The sequence below is a fragment of the Macrobrachium nipponense genome, chromosome 12 (assembly GCF_015104395.2).
Source record: "Macrobrachium nipponense isolate FS-2020 chromosome 12, ASM1510439v2, whole genome shotgun sequence".
In the NCBI taxonomy this organism is placed as follows: domain Eukaryota; kingdom Metazoa; phylum Arthropoda; class Malacostraca; order Decapoda; family Palaemonidae; genus Macrobrachium; species Macrobrachium nipponense.
The window spans coordinates 84306776-84318266 of record NC_087205.1 but is presented as its reverse complement, the minus strand read 5'-3'; the positions used below and the strand labels follow the sequence as shown (position 1 = coordinate 84318266).

Below are 11491 nucleotides of genomic sequence, written 5' to 3'. Positions count from 1 at the left end.
TCGTCATCGGCGACAAAACTAGACGACGTTATCTCCTCTCTCCTCCTCCTCCTCCAAGATTCCCCCCTCATACGCACTAAAACCACTAAAATTGAGCTCACTTTCGGGATGTGACCTCGAACGGACATTGGGGCAAATATTCATCATCACTAACATCGGGAGTGAGTCCTCATCATAGATGACCAACTGCCATCAAAATGAGGACTTGCGTCATGCTGGCCGATCGAGCTTCTAATAACGTAATTGTCAATGTCCTTTGGTTTTGAGCCTCCAAAATGCCTATGAATGCCCCTAGGGACACTCTGATGCTTCCTAGGGGTTACTAAAGGCACACGAGATACACGTTGTGGGTCCTTGAACACTTTCGTCCCATACGAGGCCGAGGCGCTAGAGGTTCATCTTGGGTACTTGGTCCCTTGCCAGCATCCAAGTCCAAAATACGTCTCACTCGATCCCTCCCGAGGGGTAAAATGCGCCTTTCGCGCTCCATACGACATTGAGACATCTCTATGTACGTCTTGTACCCCCACAAATACTCAAACTCTCGCAAAAGTTCGGCAAAACATGATTGCGGCAAAAGATCGCTCTCGGATGACGCGTCGCTGTATGCTGCTGATGGCGAGAACGGAGGCATTTTCGTGCATGCGCACCTGGGTCACGCTTGTAAACAAAACAACAGCTTGGTCCGTGAACTCCCGGCATCCCCCCAGACTTTGATTCCAAAGAATGATTCAAGTTTTTCACCTAGTAGGCCTATAACTATTTTTTCCACGAATCTTAAAAAAAAAAACTTTTTTTCGTCGACGTACCATACGTCCAATCGGCATACGACAGACAATTTTACTAGATGTTTAATACGTCCAATCAGCGTTAAAGGGTTAAGATCACGTAAATACAAAAATATACTATTTATTACCCAAAGCAGATGAATATAAAATAGAACAAAATAATTAATAAGTCATAGTAAAAGCCCAAGTCTGCCCACAAAGAAAACTAGTAAGTTATCATTCTACTCTCCTGCTAAGAATACACTCCAGACTCAGATGTCAATCGTTTCATTGTATTAGTCAGGATAGAGAATCCCGTCTCTAATATCATGGAATAGAACCCATCTGTAATAAAGATGCATAAGATAATATTGGATAAAAGATATGCTTCACACATCACTCTTTTCAAAAGTAATATTAAATAAAAGAATGTATCACACACTTCTCTCTCTTTTCAAAGGCAACGGTTTTCTAAGTCCTACAAAATATGTGCCATACCTTTAAGATGGGGTTTTTCTCCCGACACCTGGCGTTTACCAAACCGACCTCTTTCTTCTCACAAAAGGAATGTGCCTCTCGCAAGTGCCTTGGTCGATTAAACCTGTAACATCCGTACAAACAAATGTACATACTCGAGACACCCCAAACTACCTTGACGACAGGACGAGGAGCCTCCAGATTAAAATGTTTACGTATCAGATTCCTTCATTCAAGAAGGCTGCCTCTACAGCTCAATCTGTCTCCAAGCAAGACATAATATGTAATTCACTAACACATTACACACTTGTAAGATATATATATATATATATATATATATATATATATATATATATATATATATATACATACAGAAAGTATATATATAAATTATATAATATTATAGATATTATTAATAGATTAATAAAATCATATAATACGTGTATAGTAATCTATATATATATATATATATAATATAATTATATATTATATATATAATATATAATATATATATTAAGAGCCAGCAGGAAAAATGAAAAGCAGCAGTACCTCATCACCAAGGGTACAATATATATAATGTATGTATGTATATATAATATATATATAGTATATATATATATATATATATATATATATGACCCCGACCTGGGTCGCGTGGGATTCTTAAGTTACTGTGGGTCATGCGTAAATCAAACGCTCAGTGATTAATTTAACACCGGTCTTATATCTAATGAATTTACAACAAGGGCCCGAGTGAAATGAACTTAATATCTATAGTACCGGCGGGATTGAGACCGAGCGGAAACCGGCAGAGGGCACGAGGGGAAAGTGCGTCTTTCCCTTCTCTTGACCGACGCTTAACTGCCTGACCCTCAAGGAGACGGCTTGGTTTCCTCTCTCCTCAATACCCCCCAGAAACCCCCGATATATTGCTTCTAGGCCATGATTGGGTCTGGCACCTGTCCTTAGGTCTATTTGGCCAATGAGTGCCCCTATAAGGGACGCCATGCCCAACGGACTTTTTGGGGGATGTTGGTGACGCTTTCTTCATCTGAGAGAGAATGACCGTTAACGACCTCATGGCGTCTTGTAAGATGTTCCGATATTCTAGGGAAGTTGTTTATAAGCCCTCTAGAATGGCTTATCACTCCCTCCCCAAACTCCTTTGCGTCCTCGCAAAGCTATAGTCTCTGCCTTGTCCCATCTCGAGTCTCTTTTCTCAAGGTACTGATTTATCTAAATTCAAATTAACTATCTTAAAGGGGGCCATTTGACGTGTGTACAAACCAAAGGTTACAAGTAAATTGAACACGTCTTACAACATCATAAGATCTTTTAAAAAAAAAATTAACTAATAACAATCACTCTTGCCCTGGAACAGAACAAAACCAAAAAAAAGAAATCATTCAATAACTTCAGGTTCATAATCAAAACAAAATGGTGAAAACAAAAGACAGAAAATTTTACACATTCAGCCACTGCCCTTGGCAATCACGACACATGGCATCCATTTTTTAATGACATTGTATCACGTTAATCTATTAAATTTCTTCAAAATAACAAAACATAATTAAACATACACAGAACAAAAAAATAATGCAATGGAATTTTACGAAAATAAAAAAAAATCTTCTGGAACATCAATGTGCATTTACTACTATCACATAAAAAAAATAAAAAAATAACTAAGAACCATAGAAATAAATGAAATCCAGGCACAAACAAACAAAAATTTCATCATCTGTGAAATAAAAAAAACTTTACAAGCATTAGTGTAATTTATGAAAGATAAAATAGGATGGAATCGGTGTTGCGACAAATTTAACACAAATAAAAAACGATAGATCAAAATAATAAAATAACGTACATAAGCAACATAACCACATCAAAACAAATTTCTACACATAAGAATATGATCCACAGGGTAATACATTTGTTCTGAAAATAATTTGGACAAGTTATATCAAACAAACATAATTCGTGACAATGACAATCTGATCGAGACAACAAGAAATAAAGTTAAAAAAAAATAACACTGGCATGATTCTGGATCCTAGGCAAAGACGTGGGTTGGCATTTACAAACTCTGTTCACTGACCCCTTTCATTTACTTTGAAATAGCATTTACTTATGACATAGGCTCGGGAGCTCAGTCTTGTGCTCTCGGTGGGGCGCCCACTTGCGCTCCGGTATTTTTTTTCTTTTTTCTGGCTCGTCTCCCAGGTACCCGGCCAACCCCGGGTACGGGGGTACTGGTTTATTGGTGTAAAACACTACGCTGTCCTCGAGCACTGGACGTAAGTGCGACAGGTGGTGCTCGCTCACAGCCCCTGTGCGAATATGCTGAATCACAGCAGAGGAGTGCTTGATCTCCTTCACACGATACGGTCCCCTCATATAGACGGTTCGAGCTTGTGTTTCGACAGTTGCATTTTCTTCAAGTAGATTCGATCTCCAACCTGTATTGGGGAATCGTGAGCTCGGAACCGTCTGTCGTACCGCAAGCGGTACTTTTCGTTTGCCCTCAACAGCAGACGTTGCGTAGCTTTGGAACACACGTCGGGTCGCGTTACAAAACCACACCCGGTACTGTTCCACCGTATAAAGGGGCATCTGTTGAGGGTCCAAGACCACCGAATACGGCAGTCGGATGTCTTGTCCATACATCAAAAAGAAGGGTGTGTCCCTAATCGAGCTGGTTATATGCGGCATTAATAGCCATCTCAGCCGTCTGCAACAGAGACGGCCAGGAAGTCGGATTATCCCCGATGAGATATTTTAAGATGTTGCCTACCTCTCTGTTGTGAGACTCAACGAGTCCGTTAGCAGACGGCCGATAAGCCGCGATGGTAACGTGATCTACTTGTAAGAGGGCCGTAAACTCGCGAATTAGTTCATTTACGAACTCACGGCCGTTGTCCGACACTAGTATTCTGGGACACCCAAACCGATTTACTAGGGAATGCAACGCTTTAGCCCACTTCCTTGCCGATTTGTCATCATTGCGCACACATGTGTGAAACGCGTGAACGCGTCCACAAATACACAAATATATCTAGGTTGTCCTTGCACTGAAGGTAGTGGTCCTACCACATCCATATGCACTCTATCCCACTTCACCGGCACCACAGGCCATAATCGGGCCTTCGGAATCACCGTTCTGTGCTTTTTCATCATGTTGCATACATGACAATACTTACAAATCAAATAGTTATGTCCCTACGCATGCCAACCCAAAAGAAATGTTCACGGGCTCTTCTAAGAGATCTTTCGATACCTACATGCCCAGCATAAGGGCTGACATGAATCATGTGAATGGCTCTCTCTACTAAGGCTCGAGGAAGAACGACTCGGGTCGGACATCTCCGGGCCTTTTTTCATATTTACACAACAAGACGTCATCCTCAATGAAGAACGCGTCTTTGACAGATGCACAGAACTCGGGAACTCGTTGCTCTCACCTTCACACAAGCCTTGATCTGACTAATCCAAGCTTCAGACACCTGACTTTCAACCAATTCTCGCACACTCCAACCACAAAAATCAACCACACTTTCATTCAGAGAAAGGCGACGGCCAGTAGGACACATCAGCATGAAGGTGGACTATTAGAAACGTTGCAATTCATTACAATTCTTTATTTCCTACGTTTCGTAATATCATTATTACATCTTCAGGGAATCTGTTAAACAATCAAATAAAATAATTTAAAAAAAATTACTTAAAAATTACTTTAAAAATTACTCTAAAATTCAACATTTGTAAATTACAACACAATTAAAAAACATACAGAAACAAAAAAAAAAAAAAATAAAAATAAAAAGACAAAGACCGCTAACCAACCTTGTGCCGAGAAGGCAAGAGACAGAATGACAGAACAAATAAAAGTTAGCTCAGGTACAGTTGTGTGGAGGAGGTCTGGGTATTTAACTGGGAACCAGTTGTTTTAATAAATAATGACTCCCAGGATAGGTCAGTTCATATGCATTGTTCGCTTGGCCTATGACTTGGAAATGACTTCTTTCTATATATATTTTACAATTTTTCGAATGGTTTCTTATATTAGAGTGTTCGGGATTGGAGAGCCTACAGCCAGTACGGAAACTTAATCCCCGATGAGAGTCGATTCTGACCCGCAGTAACCTCCTCGTGGATCCGACATATGTCCCAGAGTTACACTTAGGGCAAGTATACTTTATAGACCACGTTGGAGGTCAAGAGAGGGTCCAATCGATCTTTATATCTGAAAAAGAACCGATTGTCAGCGGGGTTTATTGGAATTAATTTTAGATTAATGCACCATAATGTTTATGAATAATTTGTGCAAACTTTTTCCGAAAAGGAGTCATCATGTAAGAACGGGAATTTGGCATAAAAAGCTAATTTTTGGTACTGTACATGGTTGGCGACATTAGCGAATTGTTTGTTAAGAAACAAACGGAGCTTTTTATAAACAAATGTCTGTGGGAAGCAATTATCCCTAAAATATCCAGAAAGGACACTATTTCTTGGTGGAAGGATTGCCAGTTCGATGTATAAAAAAATGCCCTGTGGAGGAGAGTAAAAATAAATAGAGTTTAGTTTAAAATCCATAAAAACAAGAACTATAGTAATGGATCCTAGACCAGTAAAAGTTTTTTCTTTCTAAAAACAGATGTTACTAAAAAGCGCCATTATCCCTAGTGACAAGAACGTCTAAGAAAGGTAATTGATCGTTCACCTCTTTTTTCCACGGTAAAATTAATGTTACTATGTTTAGTATTAACATATGCTAAAAAGGAGTCAATATCACAGTCATTTTTAAATAAGGCGAAGGTGTCATCATATACCTACCATAAAAGAGTGGGGGTGGAACCTGAGTGGGCAGTCATCTAACATGCGTTCTTCCAGCAGCCACATGAAGATGTTGGCAAAAGTGGACCCCAGGGAGAGCCCATGGCTACACCGTCTGTTTGCTTATAAAGTTTGCCGTCAAAAACAAAGCAGTGTCCCGCACTGCTAGTTCTAAAACAAAAAAAGGGTTTTAAAAAACGAACGATTGAAATTATTAAAAACAGAATCTGGCTCAGAAAAAGTTTGTTTAAGATAATAGCGATAGTTTCTTCCACAGGGACATTAGTAAATAGAGATTCAACATCTAAACTGGCCATTTTCAAATCAGCGTCCTGTAATAAAACTTTATCCTTAAAAGAGTAAGAGTTACTGAAAGTAAAAATCATTTTTGGTCAGACGGTTTCTAAAAAAGGTACCAAAATATTTAGGCTAGCTTATATTAGGTGTATTATATGATGCCAAAATTGGTCTCATTGGTGTATTAGCTTGTGTATTTTTGGGAGACCATATAAAACTCCAAGGATGATCCCAGTCAAACAAGTCCTTATGTGTTATCATCTTGTTTTCTCTTCCTTTAGAAGAACGTAAAAATCTGTTTATTTTGTCTTCAGTTACTGTGATATTTGTAAAAATCGGGTGCTCCAATTTCAGTGAACTTACCTTGGTCTCTTAAGATAGTCAACATTTTTTCTTTATAGTCGGTTGCATCTAACAAAACAGTTCCCTTCCCTTTGTCGGGTCTGGTAATAACTAGATCCTTTCTACTTGCCAGCTGTTTAAGATGTGATGATCTTCTTTTTAAAGAATGGAGTCCAGCGCGTTTTAAACTTTCTAAATGCACCCTGGGACAGTTCGAAGAGTTGTTTCTGAAGGTCGCTTTTGTTTACGTTAAACGGTAATGCTGTCAGCCTGTGGAAAAAATCGACTCTATGGGGGGAGAAAAAAACTTGATATAATTAGGTCTGAAATTAGGTAGGCAAAACTCCAACCCGAGAGATAAAGAAACTCTTCACGTTTAGATAACACATGTTTTGATAAAATTAAAAACAGTCACTCTTTCTTTAGCAAATCCTACAAGAAATTGGAAAAGCAAAACTTGATTTAGGTTTTTTGCAGTATTGTCAATGTAACGGAATTGTTCCGAATTTTGTGAAATTTAAATTGTATAAACATCTTCTTTATACCAATCGCATTTTTACAAAGACGCTACCACTCTCTGCTTAATATAGAAATAGGTAATAAACAAAGAGCTATTGATAAACATAACGATCATGTTTAAACAAGCTAAAGGTTGAAGTGTTGAATTCTCTTTCTTTTGTTATAGATAGTATTATTTTTAAGAACTGTTTAACAAAATCTTTAAGTGATTATACTTCGCTCGTACAAGAAAGACATTTCAGGAAGTTGAGAGGTTTGGGTATTATTATTCCAAATTTTGCTAAAGAAAGAGTGACTGTTTTTAATTTATCAAAACATGTGTTCTAAACGTGAAGAGTTTTCTTTTATCTCTCGGGTTGGAGTTTGCCTACCTAATTTCAGACCTAATTATATCAAGTTTTTTCTCCCCATAGAGTCGATTTTCCACAGGCTGACAGCATTACCGTTTAACGTAACAAAAGCGACCTTCAGAAACAACTCTTCGAACTGTCCCAGGGTGCATTTAGAAAGTTTAAAACGCGCTGGACTCCATTCTTTAAAAGGAAGATCATCACATCCTTAAACAGCTGGCAAGTAGAAAGGATCTAGTTATTACCAGACCCGACAAAGGGAAGGGACTGTTTTGTTAGATGCAACCGACTATAAAGAAAAATGTTGACTATCTTAAGAGACCAAGGTAAGTTCACTGAAATTGGAGCACCCGATTTTTACAATATCACAGTAACTGAAGACAAAATAAACAGATTTTTACGTCTTCTAAAGAAGAGAAAATCATAGATGGATAACACATACCAGGACTTGTTTGTCACTGGATCATCCTTTGGAGTTTTTATATGGTCTCCCAAAAATACACAAGCCTAATACACCAATGAGAACCAATTTTGGCATCATATAATACACCTAATTATAAGCTAGCTAAATATTTGGTACCTTTTTTGTTTTAAAAACCGCTGACCAAAAATGATTTTTACTTTCAGTAACTCTTACTCTTTTAAGGATAAAGTTTTTACAGGACGCTGATTTGAAATGGCCAGTTTAGATGTTGAATCTCTATTTACTAATGTCCCTGTGGAAGAAACTATCGATATTATCTTAAACAAACTTTTTCCTGAGCCAGATTCTGTTTTTTAATAATTTCAATCGTTCGTTTTTTAAAACCCTTTTAGAACTAGCAGTGCGGGACACTGCCTTTGTTTTTGACGGCAAACTTTATAAGCAAACAGACGGTGTAGCCATGGGCTCTCCCTTGGGTCCCACTTTTGCCAACATCTTCATGTGCTCGCTGGAAGAACGCATGTTAGATGACTGCCACTCAGGTTCCACCCACTCTTTTATGGTAGGTATATTGATGACACCTTCGCCTTATTTAAAAATGACTGTGATATTGACTCCTTTTTTAGCATATGTTAATACTAAACATAGTAAACATTAATTTTACCGTGGAAAAAGAGGTGAACGATCAATTACCTTTCTTAGACGTTCTTTGTCCAACTGTGGATAATGGCTCTTTTAGTACATTCTGTTTTTTTAGAAAGCAACTTTTACTGGTCTAGGATCCAATTACTATAGTTCTTGTTTTTATGATTTTAAACTAAACTCTATTTTTACTCTCCTCCACAGGGCATTTTTTATTACATCGAACTGGCAATCCTTCCACCAAGAAATTAGTTTCCTTTCTGGATATTTTAGGGATAATTGCTTCCCACAGACTTTGTTTTATAAAAAGCTCCGTTTGTTTCTTAACAAACAATTCGCTAATGTCGCCAAACCATGTACAGTACCAAAATTAGCTTTTTTTTTTTATGCCAAATTCCCGTTCTTACATGATGACTCCTTTCGGAAAAAGTTTGCACAAATTATTCATAAACATTATGGTGCCATTAATCTAAAATTAATTCCAATAAACCCGCTAACAATCGGTTCCTTTTTCAGATATAAAGATCGATTGGACCCTCTCTTGACCTCCAACGTGGTCTATAAGTATACTTGCCCTAAGTGAACTCTGGGACATATGTCGGATCCACGAGGGAGGTTACTGCGGGTCAGAATCGACTCTCATCGGGGATTAAGTTTCCGTACTGGCTGTAGGCTCTCCAATCCCGAACACTCTAATATAAGAAACCATTCGAAAAATTGTAAAATATATATAGAAAGAAGTCATTTCCAAGTCATAGGCCAAGCGAACAATGCATATGAAACTGCCTATCCTGGAGTCATTATTTATTAAACAACTGGTTCCCCAGTTAAATACCCAGACCTCCTCCACACAACTGTACCTGAGCTAACTTTTATTTGTTCTGTCATTCTGTCTCTTGCCTTCTCGGCACAAGGTTGGTTATGTCGGTCTTTGGTCTTTTTATTTTTATTTTTTTTTTTTTTTTTTGTTTCTGTATGTTTTTTAATTGTGTTGTAATTTACAAATGTTAAGTTTTAGAGTAATTTTTAAAGTAATTTTTAAGTAATTTTAAATTAATTTTATTTATTGTTTAACAGATTCCCTGAAGATGTAATAATGATATTACGAACGTAGGAAATAAAGAATTGTAATGAATTGCAACGTTTCTAATAGTCCACCTTCATGCTGATATATATATATATATATATGTATATATATATATATATATATATATATATATATATGTATATATATATATATATATATATATATATATATACACACATATATATATACACACATATATATATATATATATATATAGTATATATATATATATATATATATATGTATATATATATATATATATATAATATAGTATATATATATATATATATACATATCAAGAGCCAGCAGGAAAAATGAAAAGCAGCAGTACCTCATCAGGGTACAATATATATAATGTATGTATGTATATATATATATATAGTGTGTGTGTGTGTGAGGAAAGCAGAGAGAAAAAAAGAGAAATGCCTATGTCCTCTTCTTCAAAGGTCAAAACTCAAGAGTCCAAAGGAGATTTGTTGGCCTTTACTGGCTCTCAGGGTTGATTGTCACTGCTATACTTTCTTTGATGTATCTTATGACTACAACAAACTTGCTCTTGCCATTGTCATCCTCACCATGAGCTTGAAGGGTCACAATTTGTAGATTCTTCTTAAAGCCCACCACTAATGTTCATTTATGCCTGCTGCACAGTTGGCCTGTGCAGTTATAACTGAATATTAGTGTGGACAACCTGCACAGTTTTTTCTGGCCTATGCAGGTCAGACTGAGTAAATAGCTCCTCCCAATCCGTGAGCCTCAGGCCAAATAACTGCATATGCGCATTGCAATTTTAATGTGGTGGATGCAACTTTTGTGGCTCAGTTCGCTGTCCGTGGACAGATAACACGTAGCCTACCAGTCAAGAACATTGAGTGGGGTTTTATTAAATTTAAAGCATTTAAACCTAAATTGATGGTACATTGGATTTACTTGTGTTTTGAATAATTGATACAGCTGTCAAAGAATAAATATAGATTTTATAATTTTTTTTTCCACAGAAAAAACAAACACTTGTGTATAATGACAGCTGAAAGTGGCAGCATCATTCCTAAAGTCTTGTAGATTTCATTGAACATTCTATATGAATGAGACTTTGCTTTGGGTAGTAAAATCCAAAGGCTATTGTAACAGATTAAGCCTATCTATGTTTATTTGTGGTTATAAACCATATATGCAAGTCAGTTTTTCAATGAGAATAAATATTTATGACAATGTAAAACAAGAATAGGCCTATGCGTATTCATCTATTCATAATTATGCATCATGTATACTTTTCTGATGAAATGAAATCAATAATGTTGGACTGTGTAAGTTTATTCATTGCTTATATCCCACATAAGTTTCGTTTTTTTTTGAGATGAAATTAGACTAATCAACACACTAATGAAAACACAGGAAGACAGTAGTAAACTAAGGATTTCATTCATTGTAACACGTCATGAAGTCAGTCTTAAACTGAAAACAAATCAGTATTAACCGCTTTTATTGAAATTGAAAAAAACATTAGGCCTATATTTGTCAACTTTGTCGTAAAAGCAAACTATTACGGACTAATTATCTTTCCGTGGAACTCTTCCTTCATTCTTAAAATATTCAGTAAACATTGTGAAAGCCCTTGGGACCAAATTTAAACTCTTAACAAATTCCCATGTGAGTATTTAATTAGTTTTTCAACCACTCTTTCACTGGACGTCTTACTTGTCGTTTACAAGTTTATTTATTTATATATTTTTAATTTTAATGATATCACCAA

General features: G+C 36.7%; 1 protein-coding gene across 1 annotated transcript in view; it reads right to left on the bottom strand.

The window, feature by feature from the left end:
- The window catches only part of LOC135224863 (uncharacterized), a 275908-nt gene that overhangs the window by 109352 nt on the left and 155065 nt on the right, over positions 1 to 11491 (bottom strand).